This window comes from Chrysemys picta, chromosome 3 (genome assembly GCF_011386835.1).
Source record: "Chrysemys picta bellii isolate R12L10 chromosome 3, ASM1138683v2, whole genome shotgun sequence".
NCBI lineage: Eukaryota > Metazoa > Chordata > Testudines > Emydidae > Chrysemys > Chrysemys picta.
In genome coordinates, this window is record NC_088793.1 from 118,234,639 (window position 1) to 118,252,344 (window position 17,706).

Here is a 17,706-nt window from a genome sequence, read left to right on the forward strand (position 1 = left end):
ATAGTACAAAGACAGAACATGTTGCTCTGGTGGATGAGCACTTCTAGTCCACTGACAAGGTAAGTGATCATCCTCATCCCGCTGGCCTTCCCTCTCTGACATCTATTACCCTTTATCACCATGTACTCCTGTCCCATCTCACATGGCTCAGGTCCTTCCTCTTAGACCTGACCCAAAAGATAATTATAATCAACTATTCCTCCCTCTCCAAGTTCCCACAAAGCACAATCCTCTCCTGCATGTTACTCAATAACTACATGAACCCATTGGGGAAGATGGTGAGACAACATGGGGTGATATGTCAACAAGCAGACAGCATCTCTTTTACATCCAACGTAAACAGCATCATCTCCCAGCTCTTATAATGCCTAGCTGTAACTGGCACCTGAATGAAGAGCAGATACTAAAGCTGAATCCATGCAAGACTGAGGTGTTTTAGGTAGGAAGAAGGAACTGCAGTGAAGAACTTGCCTCCTCTCTTTACATCCCCCCCCACAAGGGCGCCAGTCCTCAGACTGTTGGCTCCAGTTCTGCAGGCCAAGATTCCTCCATTGGATTCCTCAATGCTGCTGGATGTCCAAATAGCAAAAGACACCCATTTCCATTAGATTATATGATGTAGCAGTCAATTGTTTTGTTAGAAACAAACAATTGCGGGCAAGCAGTGTTTATAAAAATCACTTTTTATATGCATATATTTCGGTTTAGAATTTTTGTGTATTGGCGAGAGCGGGCATAATGTGGACAGATGCTGTACAAGCATCTCCCAAGGAGTTATGCCACAGCATTTCCAGAAACATTTCCTGCTACTCCAACCCTGGGCTTCTCCTGTGCAAAGCTGCCTATTGTGCCAAATTGTGGCATAGACTTGTGCTGTGGACAATTACTTAGGAACTGACTTTTGGTTTCTATAAAAAATGGCCTCCGCTTTCCATCAGCCAACATGACATGACTCTTGAAATCACACATTGTGCTGACCCAGCTACTGACAGTAATAATTGCAATTCGGACTCAGACTTAAAGACTAGAAGGGGCCCATCATGATCATCTAGTCTGACCTTCTGCACATCGCAGGCCACAGAACCTCACCCACCCGATCCCATAATAGCCATAACCTCTGGCTGAGTTACTGAAGTCCTCAAATCTTGATGTAAAGACTTCAAAAGTTACAGAGAATCCACCATTTACTCTAGTTCAAGCCAGTAAGTGATCCATGCCCACACTGCAGAGAAAGATGAAAAACCCCCATGGTCTCTATCAATCTGACCTGGTGGAAAATTCCTTCCCAACCCTAAATATGGTGATCAGTTAGATCCTGATCATGTGGTTGAGACCCACCAGCCAGATGCCTGGGAAAGAATGCTCTGTAGTAACTCAGAAAGCTCCCCATCTAGTGTCCCATCTCCAATCCCTGGAGATTTGTGCTAGCAGCACTTGCGGATGGGCCATATGCCACTGTTAGCAACCTCACCACACCATCCCCTCCATAAACTTATCAAGCTCAGTCTTGAAACTAATTAGGTTTTTTCTCCCACTACTCCCCTTGGAAGGCTGCTCCAGAACCTCACTCATCTGATGGTTAGAAATCTTCATCTAATTTCAAGACTGAGATTGTTTGTGTCCAGTTTATATCCATTTGTTCTTGTGCCAACATTGGCCCTTAATTTAAATAACTCCTCACCCTCCCTGCTCTTTCTCCCTCTGATATATTTATAGAGAGCAATCATATCTCCCCTCAGCCTTCATTTTGTTAGGCTAAACAAGCCAAGCTTGTTAAGTCTCCTCCTATAAGGTAGGTTCTCCATTCTTCTGATCATCCTAGTAGCCCATCTCAGCACCTGTTCCAGTGTGAATTCATTTTTCTTAAACATGGGAGACCAGAATTGCACATAGTATTCCCAAATGAGGTCTCACCAGTGTCTCGTACAATGGTACTAACACTTCTCCTGGAAATATCTCACCTGATGCATGCTAGGATTGCATTAGCCTTTTTCACAGCCACATCACATTGGCAACTTACAGTCATCTTGTGATCGACCAATACACCCACATCTTTCTCCTCCTCTGTTTCTTCAAACCAATAAGCCCCAGTTTACGGCAAAAATTCTTGTTATTCCTTAAGTGCATGACCTTCCAAATTTCATACCATTTCTATAACTCCAAGTAATGGTGGTGCAGTCATCCCTCTCTTTAGGTCGGAGGGAGGCCACACCGCCTCATTACATCGCTGGGATTGCGGCCTACTGTTAGGGGAATTAGCAGAATAGGCATAGTGTCCTGGCCTTCATAACAGGGTTAACTCCCAACAGTCAATAGGCCCTAGGCCCTCGTCAGGGCAGAGCCAGTAAGCAGTCTATGAGCTCTAACCCTTAGGCAGGGGTGTGCTGGCAAACCGTCTATAGCGCTAACCCTTAGGCAGGGTGCACTGGTGAACAGTCTATTGTCCTGGCTCTGGCAGCCGACAGACAAACACAGGCTTCGTGGCCTATGGTGGGGAGGCTGCGGCAGGGTAGGCGGATGCAGGCCCACCCAACTCCACTGCGTCCCAGCTCAGGGCCCTAACAGTAGCGGGGTGTTCCACCACTGGGTCAGCAAGGATCCTCCTGCAACACGCTGACCGGCTGTTAAGGCGCCACACCATCAAACTAAAGTTTGGTTTCCCTGGGCTACTTCCTTCCAGAGTTCTGGATCAGGCTCCATGGTCTCAGGCTCTTTTATTTCATCAGGGTACTCAGCCACCGGCAGTCCCTCCAGCTCCTACCCAGTCTCGGTCCTCTGCAGATCCAGGGCACCGCCTGGCTCAGCAGCAGGGTCGGTGGGCATCACAAGCAGAACACGTCTGTCTCCTTCCCTGGCTGTGCTCCAACTTCACTAGGGGCTCCGCCTTTTGTACTTCCTGCCCCGCCTCTCAACTTCTGGAGGGAAGGCCGAGCCAAGCCTGACTCCACCCACCCGGGCAGAGAGAGCAGAGAGACTCTAGTTTTCAAGAGCATCCAAATCCCCTTGTATGATAGTCCAGTCTTCATCCATATTGGCAATACCTCCCAACTCTGTCATCCACAAATTTTATTAGAATACTCCCACTTTTCAGGTCAAGGTTATTATTGAAAACATTAAACTGAATTAATAAGAGATAGAGGGGAATGATTCCCTCTGAGGCTGTATCAGGCTCTATCCCTCTCTTCCTTCAGTTGTCACGGAAGCTCCCACTCTCAGTCAGCCATCTCCTCAGGAGCTGAGAGTTGAAGGTCTGTTCTCTTCCCTGGTGTGCCCACCAGTGAGCTGCTCTGTTTTCTTATTAAGCTCCTCTTCCAGCCTGTAAATGCCTTGCAGCTGTGGCAGGGTAGAGCTGGCTGAGACCAGAGCAGGTCCTTAACCCCTTGTTGTCCAGTGTGGGATCTGTATACCGCATCACAGCCACTCTGCCACTGCTCCCAAGCTCCTCATTACCCATTCTAAAAACTGAGGCAAAGTATGTGTTTGGGTGTTGAGCATACTTAGATTATCTTTAATCTGTACCCCATGCTCAATGTTTAGCAGTCCCACTATTCTGTTCACCTTAATTTTTATTCTAAGCTAGAGTGAGATATATTTGATGCTACTAATGAACCTGCAAAAAGGATATTTTTAATCTAAAAAAGAGGGTTTCTTTTCCATGAACTGCTTCCTTCTAAAAGAATTTTGATTCCAATTATTCAGACACCTGCTGGTGTCCCAGCAGCACCCTTGGCAGCAGCTAACCCTCCAGAGCTGAGCAGCAGAAGGAAACAAACCACAGAACAATGTCGTACAGTACACACACCAAAAAGCCTAAGAGCACACCAGTAAATCTGTCATTAATATGACATCACAAGAGTCTGCTTGTTTGTTTGCTTTCTCTTTTTATACCTTGATGCTCTCTCTTGTGTGGCACATGTTGAATTTTTCTTGATTAAGTTGAGGCATTTATTATGCTGTATCCCCTGCAGAATTAAGGAAAGGAGATACATAACTGTGTATGGCAAAGGCAGTGATACAGATACTGAACTCATAGAGCTGAAATGACAAGCAAACAAATAAAGCTCTCTTGTACCTGCTTAAAGGTGTAGTATTTAAGGATCCATCTCTGCAAACATACTTTGGGAAAACAGAAAGTGGAATCAGTGTTACACAGAAAGATAAATACTTAAAATTGTCAAAAGAAAACAGGGAAAAAAGGTTAGACTGTAAGTTCCTTGCGGCAAGGCATTGTGTCTTATGCATTTGTACAGTGTTTTGCACAATCAGCCCTTGATTCTGATTGGAGTTTCTGGTGCTACCACAATTAATAGTAATAAAAATAATACTGTGATCTCCTTGGGACATTCCCTGCAAATTTCCTGACCAGAACTTTGAAAAAAACAAGAGTGATTGCCCCAGAGAATCCATCCCAGGTTTTACAATGAGCCCAGTGCATACTGGTATAGACTGAGGGCCAAACCTTTGTGCACTTAGCATGACTTACAGAATCAAAGATGGGTTTTAGCTACCTTTGAACCCCATCCTTCCCTTAGATCCTGTGGCTGCTGGGTGCCAATCTGGTCCCCCAGCGTGTGGTAGAACAGTCTGCATATGGTGTAGGAGCTGTTACGACAGCTCTGCCCTATCCAAGGTTCTCCTACATAAGGGGAGTCTTCTAGTGGACCTTTAAGCCCAGTTAAAGTTTGCTTTGTGGTACCAGAGCAGCACAAAACACCCGTAGGAGCTGTCAAGGATCTGACCCCAAGAATTCAGTCAGTGCTGTATGGATACTCAAACTGCACAGTTATCATCAGTAGAGCTCCTAGTTATGTGCCTCACTACCAAATTTTAGCACCTTGATAGAGACTAATAGGAAAAAAAGGAGGGGGAAGGATGAGGAACTATGTACTATAGCTTATGAGGATTTTAAAGTGTCAAGAATAAGAAACAGAAGTTAACACTACAAATAAAGATAGTGAAAACTGATTAGCTTCTCCATTTCACCTTACACCATATACAAAACAAGGGATCACAACATGAAATTAATAACTGGTACATTTAGAAATACTGGCCTACATTTTCAAAAGTGACTCATGATTTTTGGATGCCCCATTTGAGACACTTTGAAGGTGCCTGATTATCAAAGGGCAGTTGATCGACACCTTCTGAAAATCAGCTCCCTTCAAAGTGTCTCAAGTTGGACACACAAAAATCACTAGCCACTTCTGAAAATATAGGCCTCAAGGGATTCACTGCTGCAGCTGATCATAGAGTCAAATACAGTTCCTGGATTCTTAAAAGAGTTAGACAACAACTTAATGATCGATGATGGCATTTGTAGTTATGCAAGATAAGATAATGGTAATCAAACGGATCTAGTTTTGAGTCAGGGAAGGGAAATGGGAGAAGAGGAGGGGACACCTTGGTCATGGGCTGACCACCATTTCCTACATGCTAGGATCACAGCACACCTCTTCTCTCAAGGTGGAGTACCTAATATATTGATCTGCCTGGAGAGGTTAATGAAACCTGATCAGTTTCAGATAACTCAAAGGAGCAGACAAGAGATCATTTTACCAGTGGCCAGAAAATAATAACATTGTTATTATTTATTAATGTTGAATTATAATATTACAATGATGTAATAATTCCCAGTCAAGAAGTGCACTAAAGATAGCATTAGGACTGAAAATACAAATCAGTAATTTAGGGTAAGAGACTCTACAGCAGTGTTGTAATTATCCCCAAACCAGGCACTATACACTCTAGAGATTCAGAGTTAGGGTTAAATTTAAAAGACATCCAAACCAGCTTACGTATAGAAATACACAGTTAGCATATCCAATAACCTTAACTTTGCCCTGTAGTGACAACATGCAACACCCATATAATTATGGTTGAGGGATTTTAGAGTTTGTGGTGCCAGATTAGACTAAACTGATTATTACAGACACATTAGAAAGTCTGTTTTTCCCCACCTCATGGTATCATATTTGTTTTTCTTCATAGTGAGTGAAGCCAAGCTGCCCTCAGGGAAGGTGGAGGCAACCTATGCTGTCCGGAGGCAGAGAGGAGCAGATTGGGTGACTAGATAACAGGTGTGAAAAATCAGAAGTGAGGGTGGGAGGGTAATAGGTGCCTACATAAGACAAAGCCCCAAATATCAGGACTGTCCCTATAAAATCGGGACATCTGGTCACCCAGGAGCAGATGTTTGGAGGCAATGGCCATTTTTGCTAAGACCCACTTTGTAAGCTCTTCAGTGCAGGAAATCTCTCATACATTGCATTTGTACACTGCCTAGCATGATAGCGCCCCAACGCTGTGCTTTACACATGAGGGATGACAAATTAGAACCTTGCTGTACTCCATGGGAGAGGGCCCTCAGGCCAGAGAAGTAATCATTCCTCAAGACCCTCTGAGTGCTCTTCCTGACTAAAATGGCTCCTAAGCATTCAGTGAACAGTACCATTATCTATGTTAGAAACATTTTCCTTAAAAGTTAATACAGAGAGCAAAATTCATCCTGGACATAGCGCCATTGCCTTCAATAGAGGTACACCAGGGATAAGTTTGTTGAAGATGTCTAATATGAAAATACTGGAATGGGGAAATTTTTAGCAAAATAAAAATAATATTTACTGGGATTTTGCAACTTAATTTGCTTGTGAATGCCACTGAACTTGATTACATGTGGTTGCTACAGTGCATGTGTCACCTAAACAGTAAATCAGTGCACGGAGAATTGTGTTCATTCATGCATCAGCATTTTTGAGTCAAGATACCTCTTATTCTTGAGATTGTTGATTGCACTCCTTTCAAACTCGGAACCCACTGCATATGCCTTACATGAATCACATTCAGCACAGGGCATTGCTGAAGCTCTGTCACAAACAACCTGGGAATAAAAGATCAGACTTACAGTTTATTTTTCCTGCATCTTGTTAAATACTGTACCAGGAATTTTGAAGAAACCCAATGCATAAATACATATTTTGTCTGATTCAGTAACATATCTAATTCAAATAGCACCACATTATAAAACCAAAGGGCTGCTGTTATTCACCTACAATTTAAATAGCAACACTTTCTTTCTCTACTTCTACATTTTAAAGTGGGTCAAACCTGACAGTAACCTAACACTTATATATATATACCCTCCCAGAACACTCCTCCAAAAAGTAACCAGAAAACAACTGATCCAACTAACATAAAATTACTTGTTCCTTTTATGTTATTGTCACTACTTTTAAGCAGTCAGGCTGATGGTGGATCAGTATTAGCAATCTCAGATAATTGGAAGATTGCACATCTTAATTGATATCTTTAATTAGCTATGGCAACGATCCAGTCTTCATCTGCAGTTTTAAGCAACAGAGAGTCCTGTGGCACCTTTTTTTTGGTCTGTGATGTTTGCTTTTTGCCAGGATTTCTGTTATCTGTCAAAAGTGATATAGGCTTTATTTCCTAAGCACACCACACGATATCTAATAACTTTTTTGGAGGTAGTGGTTTACCAAAGGTTGCAAGATATTTATGAATGAACTTCATGGTGGTGAAAGACACTGAATTGGTAACCTTAGAGACTTCCTTTTATATACAGAAAAGGTATGACAAAGATTACATTACAGGCTTCCCCACCAATATGAGACTCTGCTATGGAGTGACCACCTCTCTAGATGACAGTGTAATTGAGACATTATGCCCATTCAATCCCTGGACTCAGACAAAGGTGCCATTTGTGAAAAAGGACGTGGAATGCTACTTGCTATGAACTGGAATGAGACCATTCTTTCATCAATGACAACTCCTCTCTGTAGCTAGCAACTTAGGCTAGATTTGAACTGCTGCTCTTGAGGTGAAAAAGCTCACTAATAATCTCTTTTGCCACACTCTGTTGACATTACTAGACATCATTACACTGATAGTTATTCCAAAGAAAGAGAATACCTGGACCTGAGCATTTTCTCTGGCTTTGTTCTTAGTATTTTCAAGATAGAATTGAAAGGACATTTTTTCCACTAGGTTTCAAAAGTTTGAAAGATGGGTAACACATTATACATCTAGGCTTAAAAATGACAACTGTCAGCAGTTAAAACTATAGGAGCCAGATCTTCAGCTGGTGTAAACCAGCATAGCGCCATTGGCTACACCAATTTACAGCACCTGAGGGTCTGGCTCTCAATGTTAAGAAAAAATATTTCCTTTATTTACCTGCCAAGACCTATACTTAGTGATCTGTTTCCCCCATACAATAGTTGATGGTATCCCCAACCCCGAAGGGAATGCAACTCTTTAGGTGCTAGTGATGTCTTCACCTCTAGCAGGAGATCTGCAAAAAGCTAAGCCTTTCAGTTCACCTTTAAGGAAACAACTGGAGACCAACCGATGTCTATAAATAAATCTGATTTTCCTTTTCTTTTGGCCAGCACATTATACATTTCTTTTCTTCTTCCAGGTTGGCCTTTAATTTTCTTCCATGTGCAACTTCTGTTTCCTAAGGCAACAAACCTAAAAAAACAATATCTGGAGTTAACTGTGCGTCTGCCTAACAGAATGAACTGCAGAGGGCAGATATTCAGGAGGAAAACATAGGTAAATGACTAATAGGAAAGACACAATACACCAAAAATAGCTCACCTGACCTTTCTTAAATGTGCAGGCATTTGTAAATCTCTCCTCATTGTCGTACCTCAGCATGTACTTGGGTTACAAGACAGAGTTCTGTCCAGAAAGTACAGACAGTCCTCCTTCTTGCTCTTTGTTTAGCCATCAATTTGAGTTTTGAGACACATGCAAGTTTGTAGACTGTCATATTCTTTCATGGGGAACTATCCATGTACACTTCCCAATCCTCAGGTCCTCACATTGCAACTATTCTTCTTCTGGACAAAGAGGGGGATCTCTTTGGAGTCCATTATCACCAATCCTTAACATTTCATTGGGGTCCCTGAGGAAGGACAAGAGGCATGAGTCTAGGTATACATTCAATATATATGCAACATGTACCCAGTTGCATATCACTGTGTATCAAGTTCACCTTTCTTGTCCTTATTTTCAAGACCCTACTCCTACCTCTATTTCTTCCATGCTGGTTCTAGTCAGAGAGTGGCATCTCAAAGGCCATCTCCTTATTCTAGCCCTTCCTAAAAACTTCTTTCGACTGTGCTGCCCACAACAAAAGTGAGTTAATATGCTCACACAGTTACAAAACAGATTTATTGGAACCATCGAAGTATGCACATGCCTTAAATGAGCAATCATGTGATCTTACCATGGTAGCCCTTGAATTTCCCCTTTCTTGCCTTTCACTCATCTATTACCCACACTTGTTGTGTCATGGCCAAACTTTAGACAGCACAAGGGCTGTGTCTTCTTCTGTTTCTTTCATGAGCCTTGAACATTTTGGGGTACTCAGAAGTAATAAACAATAATAGTGAGATCAGTGTACAACTTTTAATTTCTTTAGGGCAATATATTAATCATTCTCTAAGGCAGTGTTTCCCAAACTTGGGACTCTGCTTGTGTCGGGAAAGCTCCTGGCGGGCCGAGCCTGTTTGTTTACCTGCCCCATCCGCAGGTCCGGCCGATCGCGGCTCCCACTGGCCACGGTTCGCTGCTCCAGGCTAATGGGAGCTGCTCCAAGTTTGGGAAACACTGCTCTAAGGGTATGTCTACACTGGAATTAGACACCCTTAGCTGGCCCGTACCAGCTGACTCAGTATTGTGGGTGTCATAACTATAAAGGGAAGGGTAACAGCTCTCCTGTGTACAGTACTATAAAATCCCTCCTGGCCAGAGACTCCAAAATCCTTTTCCCTGTAAAGGGTTAAGAAGCTCAGGTAACCTGGCTGCCACCTGACCCAAAGGACCAATAAGGGGACAAGATACTTTCAAATCTTGGGAGGGGTGGGGGAATGCTTTTGTTTGTGCTCTTTGTTTGGGAAGTTGTTCGCTCTTGGGACTGAAAGGGACCAGACATCAATCCAGGTTCTCCAAATCTTTCTGAACAAGTTTCTCATATTTCAAACTTGTAAGTAAACAGCCAGGCAAGGCGTGTTAGTTTATCTTAGTTTTCTCAACTTGTAAATGTACCTTTTGCTAGAGTGTTTATCTCTGTTTGCTATACTTTGAACCTAAGGCTAGAGGGGATTCCTCTGAGCTCTTTAAGTTTGATTACCCTGTAAAGTTATTTTTCCATCCTGATTTTACAGAGAGGATTTTTACCTTTTTCTTTAATTAAAAGCCTTCTTTTTAAGAACCTGATTGATTTTTCCTTGTTTTTAGATCCAAGGGGGTTGGATCTTGATCCACCAGGAGTTGGTGGGAGGAAGGAGGGGGATGGTTAATTTCTCCTTGTTTTAATATCCAAGGGGTTTGGATCTGTATTCACCAGGGAATTGGTGGAGAGTCTCTCAAGGCTACCCAGGGAAGGGAATTAGTTTTGGGAGTGGTGGCAGCGGACCAGATCTAAGCTGGTAGTTAAGCTTAGAAGTTTTCATGCAGACCCCCACATTTTTACCCTAAAGTTCAAAGTGGGGAAGCAGCCTTGACAGTGGGGCTTGGGCCTAACAGCTGTTTAATTGTGGTGTAGATGTCAGGGCTTGGCCTGTAGCCCAAGCTCTGATACACTCCCACCTCGCAGGGTCCTAGAGCCCGGCCTCCAGCCCAAGCCTGAATGTCTACATCACAATTAAATAGCCCCTTAGCCCAAGCCCCATGAGCCTGAGTCAGCAGGCCCAGGCCAGCCACGGTTTCTAATTTCAGTGTAGACATACCCAAAGCCCTGCTCCTGCAAGGTGTGGAGCTTCGGCTGCTGCTATTAAAATTAATGGGAGCTCAGCACCTGACAAAATCAGGTCCCCTGACATTACTGATGTTAGTTAATGCCCTCTTTGATCACACGAACCTTCTTTCTTGTCCATTGAGAGAACATAAAATGATTACAATGGGTAGGGAATGGCAAATAAAGCCAGGGTTTGTACCTGCACTAAAAGCCTGGCATTCAGCTATCATCCTTAGAGCAGATAATTACTGTAGCAGTCAAGAGGCAATGTCTCAAATCTGAAGTATATACTCCTGTGTACTTTGTTCTTTTTGTTGTTGATTCTTCAGGCATTTCTTGAAAATAGTTAAAATATGGCACTTTTCTTTCTTCTATAGTAACATGAGGAAAGCGGATATGTTTGTATAAATCTGAGTGAGACTCTATTGAGAATCTAGGCAATGGCTTAAGCTACCATTCCACTCTTAGCAAGCCCTAAAGGGGAAGGTGGGATGTTGCCAGATAATACCAAGCTCTGAAACTTTATCCTTACATACAAAATTGAGGGTTTACGTGGAACTTCAGTGGGGCATAGGCCTTCTGTTGGCCTTCTGAAGATGGCATGAACTTTGTGTACACAGATGTAATCAGTTTATACACAAAATTATTTAATGTCCCATTTAATGACAATCTAATAGCCAAAATGTCGTCTTCCAGCTCACTTTTTTATTGAAGGAAAATACACAACACATTAAGTCTACTTTGCATGGAACTAAGGAAACCATATGGCTTGAATTTTATAGCCTTTTATATCCATTTTTATTATTAATGTTCCTTTTAGTTGTCAATATATTATTGTGTTGAAGGAACCCAGTAGGGGGAAGTCCTCCTGTAGATAATTCAAAATATATATAGTCCCAGAGAATGCAAACAAAATCTATAGTGTTTTCTTCACGTTTCAAAATTGTGCATACAAATCTAATTAAGGATTTTTTTATCAATATTATATTGTTCTGAGTCTTTCTTGTACAAGCAAGGAACCCTGGATTATAGTCCTCTCCAGGGGATCCCAAATGTTCATACAAATCACAGTAGGCAGCATTACAACACTTCAAACTTTTTCCCTGTGCACTTGGTCTAAACTCGAACTTGATGGTCAGAAATCTGTCAGCTTGCAGACTGTAAAAAGAGAAATCAAAGGAAACTGTTTCATTTTTGTTCATTTTGAGGATGTAATTCTAACATTTCTGTACGTCTTTTCCCATCAATTTAATTACAGATTAATTCATTCTTACCAATTTTCTAAAGCCCAAAGAAGTGCCAGCTGACCCAGAACATTTCACAGTGGGGAAAAAAGCCAAATTAGATAAAGAAAAAAAAATCTATCCTTAGAAAGAAGTGGCATTTATAACAGACAACACTAGAAAAGGATTAACTGTTTAAGACTCAATGCTCTGTTGTTCCTGACCAACACTTGTCTTACCCACCACCTCGTTCTTTCTCCCTCTCTAACATGTTACCCAGCCTGATCCTCAAACAAGTGGTCACATTATGTGCATGTAGCTGCTACTTTCTGCTTCTTTCAGCTGTGAAGACTTAAGCTCTCTAGGATATTTTTACATATATAAAAATTGATGCCTCAGCTCTCTGGAAAACTCTTTGTTGTCAGTTCTATACAACAACTCTAGGACCCTTCCGAGATATGCACAGATGTGCTCCAGGTGCTATGAGATCCAATCCAGGTTATAAAAAGGTCTGAGCTTTTCTCTGAAGTGGAGGTAAATAGGGGAAGAGATAAAGGGGTCCTGCAGTGAGCAATCCTGGAAACAAGCCATACTCAGGAACAAACTGTGGCAGGAAGTTTACTTTTGTTGTTATGTTTGTTGTGAAATAAGGAAATCCTCTGGAATGGTTTAAGTTTGGACCCTTTTATATGTGTGCAGGTGTGGAGTAAGAAGCAGGGGCTGCCACTTGCTTACAGTTATATTTTTATAGAGACTTTTCCCCCAAGGTTCCCAAACTTAAACCCTGATTCTCTGTTATAATAGGAGGTGGGATTAAATTAAAATAATACACATACTGTAGCCAAAAAATATCTTCCCAATACCACTACTCAAGTAGGGTTCTCACAGTACAGTTACGAAAAGCAGGGGCCATGCAGCAGTAATGTGAAAATTGGGATACTTCTGAGAGTGGAGAAAGCAGAACAACTTTAAAAAGCAAACAAATTTAATGTGCATCAGAGATAAAACTTGCAATATGTCAGAGCATCACACCTCTGCTTTGGTCTCTTTTGGTCACTGATTGTACACGGGGCCAACATCTTGTTTGGAATAAAGAAAATCAGCCAAACCTGAAATAAACAACACATCTCCACGTACTGTAGATGCGCACAGCATATAGCAGTAAGCTTTAAGAAATCAAAAGTTTAATACCAAAAAGCTGCTTATTTCAGTTTAGAAGAGCTGACATAGTCAGCTTAGATGAATTGGCACAACGACTAGACAAGGCCTGGAAATTCACAAAGACGTGTGTTCCAAGTGTGCAGACAGGACGTTGTGTGTATGACATTGCAGCACCTTGCTTCGCCAGGAGGTGGCATATGTAAGTGCTAGAGAAGAAATCAAATATGAGAAGTTCTAAAGCAGTGTTTTTCAACCTGGGGTTCACAGACCGGGGAGGGGATCCACAGCCTATGTCTAAAGTTTCCAAAGGGGTCCGCACATCCATTTGAAATTTTTTAGGGGTCCGCAAATGAAAAAAGGTTGAAAATCACTGGTCTAGAGAGATTGCAGTAGAGAAACCTATAATAGCTGCTCTGCGGGAGCAAAGTGTGGCAGTTAATCTTTTGCAATCTGTCTCGAGTGGGTTAATCCATTGGGTCACATAGCCCCACCCCAGTGTCATCCAGCTGATACCATTGTTTCCTTATTAAATCCAGTTACTTCTGCACCCACCACAATTTGTCCACCCATCCCTTACTTGGCCAGGTAGAGATCCTGTTCTCACAGCAAAATGGGGACTAGTGAATTGGCTGCATCAGCGTATCTAAGCTGATATCAGGGTATCTAAGATGACACTAAGCTGGGGGGAGAGGTAGATATGCTGGAGGGGAGGGATAGGGTCCAGAGTGACCTAGACAAATTGGAGGATTGGGCCAAAAGAAATCTGTCGAGGTTCAACAAGGACAAGTGCAGAGTCCTGCACTTAGGAAGGAAGAATTTCGTGCACCGTTACAGGCTGGGAACTGACTGGCTAAGCGGCAGTTCTGCAGAAAAGGACCTGGGAATTACAGTGGGTGAGAAGCTGGATATGAGTCAGCAGTGTGCCCTTGTTGCCAAGAAGACCAACGGCATATTGGGCTGCATTAGTAGGAGCATTGCCAGCACATCGAGGGAAGTGAATATTCCCCTCTATTTGGCACTGGTGAGGCCACACCTGGAGTGCTGAGTCCAGTTTTGGTCCCCCCACTACAGAAAGAATGTAGACAAATTGGAGAGAGTCCAGCAGAGGACAACAAAAATGATTAGGGGCCTGGGGCACATGACTTATAAGGAGAGGCTGAGGGAACTGGGGTTATTTAGTCTGAAGAAGAGAAGAGTGAGGGGGGATTTGATAGCAGCCTTCATCTACCTGAGGGGGGATTCCAAAGGGGATGGATCTAGGCTGTTCTCAGTGGTGGCAGATGACAGAACAAGGAACAACGGTCTCAAGTTGCATGGGGGAGGTCTAGGTTGGATATTAGGAAACACTATTTCACTAGGAGGGTGGTGAAGCACGGTAATAGGTTACCTAGGCAGGTGGTGGAATCTCCATCCTTAGAGGCTTTTAAGGCCCGGCTTGACAAAGCCCTGGCTGGGATGATTTAGTTGGTGTTAGTCCTGCTTTGAGCAGGGGATTGGACTAGATGACTCCTGAGAACTCTTCCAACCTTAATATTCTATGATTCTATGATCTACAAGAGAAGGATATTTAAACTAAAGGACTTTTTCAAACTTAGAAACCATAGAAAATAAGACTCAGACACAATCAGAGCATTAGTCTGCTAAATATAGTATCCTTCCTCTGCCATTGGCAATTCCCTAATGCTTCAGAAGAAGAAAAAACACTTAATACACATGGGCCTATTACATAGTGCTGTGATATGTGGTGAGGGGAGATCACAGGCAATCCATCAGCTTACACCCTGAAGTGGGAAGTTTAAGTTGTCATATCAAAGTATCTAAACCAAAGAGAAAGGCTGGCAAGGAAAAAAGAAGCAGAGGAGCAAAAATGGGACACAGGAAAGCAGAGGCAAAGAAGAGGTAGGGATATCACAGCTGGGAAAAGAAGAGGCGAGACAGGAGGGAGAAGGAAAAGATGGGAAGCAATAGAAGTTCTTCATCTCCTTCTCTCCACACTGCTCATCAAAGTGACCACTTCTTACCCCATGCTTTCTCCTCTTCCACAACATTCCTCCATTCCTTTCCCCAAGGTAATATATTGTGGCCCCAGCAACTACACAGCTTGCTGCTTTCACTGAGCTAGAGTAGTTCTCCTTCATCTCAAGTGGTAGAGGCTGACAATCATCAGTTCGGTCCCCACTGACTACCCTGCTGTCTGCATGTAGTCCTGGTTGATCACATGAGGTGCTCTAGAGCAGTGGCTCTCAACCTTTCCAGATTATTGTACCCCTTTCAGGAGTCTGATTTGTCTTGTGTACCCCAAGTTTCACCTCTCTTAAAAACTACTTGCTTACAAAATCAGAAATAAAAACACAAAAGTGTCACAGCACACTATTACCAAAAAATTGCTTGCTTTCTCATTTTGTCTGTACGAAATGTTAGTTTGTACTGACTTCACTAGTCCTTTTATGTACTCTGTTGTAAAACTAGACAAATATCTAGATGAGTTGATGTACCCCCTGGAAGACCTCTGTGTACCTTCAGGGGTACACATACCCCTGGCTGAGAACCACTGCTCTAGTGGGAGCCTGCAGAAGAGACAGCTCTGGCCCTACTTTACCTGGTAACATATGGGCATGAAAAAGACTTATTTCCAAAACCCAGAAGTAAAAACAGAGATTTCAGGAAAGAAGCTGTTCCCTTACTTAGTCTCTCTTTCTGTGCACCTCCATGTGTTTTAAATTGCCCATTGACCTGCATTCCCAGGGATGATAAACACAGCCTCCCCTCTTCTCCTAGCCTGTCCATTCTATACACAGGGCCTTTCCACCACCAGTCATTCAGGACTCTGCACTCATGCAGCAAGGCTGCGGACTGTATCATCAATGGCAGGAAGAGCAACCAAAAATGTCTGATCTCTAAGGTCCACCACAGCATCCCCTCAATGGATAGCCAGACAAATGGATATTAATTAAACTTAGAGTTCTATTTATTGCAGAACTCAAGGGGATTAAACAGACAGCAACTGGCACTAAGTACTCCAGAATGTTCTCTGTGCTTTAATTACTCTGCTACAGTTAGTCCATCAAACTGATGTATAATCAACAGGGCTGTACTTAGAGTACACAGCAAGTGCTAAGAAGAAGCGAAGTTCTTATTTTATTGCCTCTCAGCAGCTGCAACGTTTGGAGGAGCTGCAGGAAAAAAGAAGAAACTGAAGTGGCCTCTTGTATCTATGCTGATACCTGTCATCTGGATGAGAAAAGCAATTCACTCTGCACTAGCACCACCCATCCTTCCCCCTGCCACCTTAGAATGCATTCTGGGCATCTCAAATCTCACTGGCACAATGGCCATGCAGATGGCTGGGCAGCAGGTTTTGAGTGTGTATTAAAATAACAAACCTCGTAATTACTGTAGCAATAGTCATTATAACGCATTGCACTGTGGGCAATTTTTAAATCGTAGTGTCTCCGATGTTTGAAATTATTTTATTTGTTGGAGTTTATGTTTGGAAGGGATGATGCATTCTGTAAGAGATCTGAGTGAAGAACCAGGACTTAGTTCTGCCAGCTGTGTGCTGAGCACTCCTGTGAGCTGCTGAGAACCCTCAACTCCCAACAAAACAAGGAGGCCTGATCTAGCTTCCACTGGAGTCAATGGGAGTTTGGCCCAGCCTTCTCTCCACAGCCAGCTTTCAGCCTACTCCCTCCAGCCTGTTCCTTCCGCTGTCATGCTGTCGTCAGGTCCCCTCTGCACTCTAGATATCACTTCCCAACCCTGGAGCAATTATGGAGCTCTCTACTGGCTGGCTGTTGAACTGGGGCTGGTTCATTAATGTCTCCTTAGCATATTAGCCTCCTAACACAGTTATGAGGCAGCCTGTTGGTTGCGGTACTTTGCGGAGCACTGTAAGATTGTGAGGAATGAAAGATGCTGTGTACGTATAATTTACTCATTGTAGTATTGATACTGATTTGTAGGTAATAAACAAAAGAATAACTACGTTGATTTTTATAACCCTGAGGCAAAGTTTTTTCCTTGCTTCATCTACAACCAGGTCTGTATGATAATGATATTTAAAGTTCTTTCTCTGGTTTGTCTAAAATCCAGGGTGGTGGGAGTTTGTGGGTATTTTTTTTTAATACCGTCTTCAGACAAGCTGTGGGTGGCTGGGTGGGTGGGTTGAGTGACATATAAGTGAGGAAGCTTCCTCCCCTTTCAGAGCTACATGAAGAAGTCAGAAAGGCATCGTTTGAAAAAGTGACAGGCAGATCATGTGAGACTATTGCTGATGAAAAAAGGGTTTAAATCCATCAAGAATTCTGAATTTGGTACTGCACTTTCACAGCAAAAGGGGTGAACTGAACTTCACTAACCTCTCTAAATATTACCTGTCTTTTAATTTCAGGTTTTCCCCTGGAGAAGTCTTTCAAAATGCACACTCCCCCGTTTCAGCTTCTAGCATCCAATCAAATTAGATCTAACAACAAGGAGCAGAAGAAGTATATCCTTCATCTCCATTTAGTATTGAAAAATTCCTCCCTTCCTCCTCCCCCTGCACTGGTTCTGAAGGTC

The 17,706-nt window shown here is 42.8% G+C and overlaps 1 long non-coding RNA gene across 1 annotated transcript in view; it reads right to left on the reverse strand.

The window, feature by feature from the left end:
- Positions 1-6,391: 6,391 nt before the first annotated feature.
- Positions 6,392-17,706, reverse strand: part of LOC122173575 (uncharacterized) — a 96,615-nt gene continuing 85,300 nt past the window's right edge. Inside the window, exon 4 of the long non-coding RNA XR_006174151.2 lies at positions 6,392-8,929. This is a non-coding gene — a long non-coding RNA (uncharacterized LOC122173575). The remainder of the gene's footprint in view (positions 8,930-17,706) is intronic.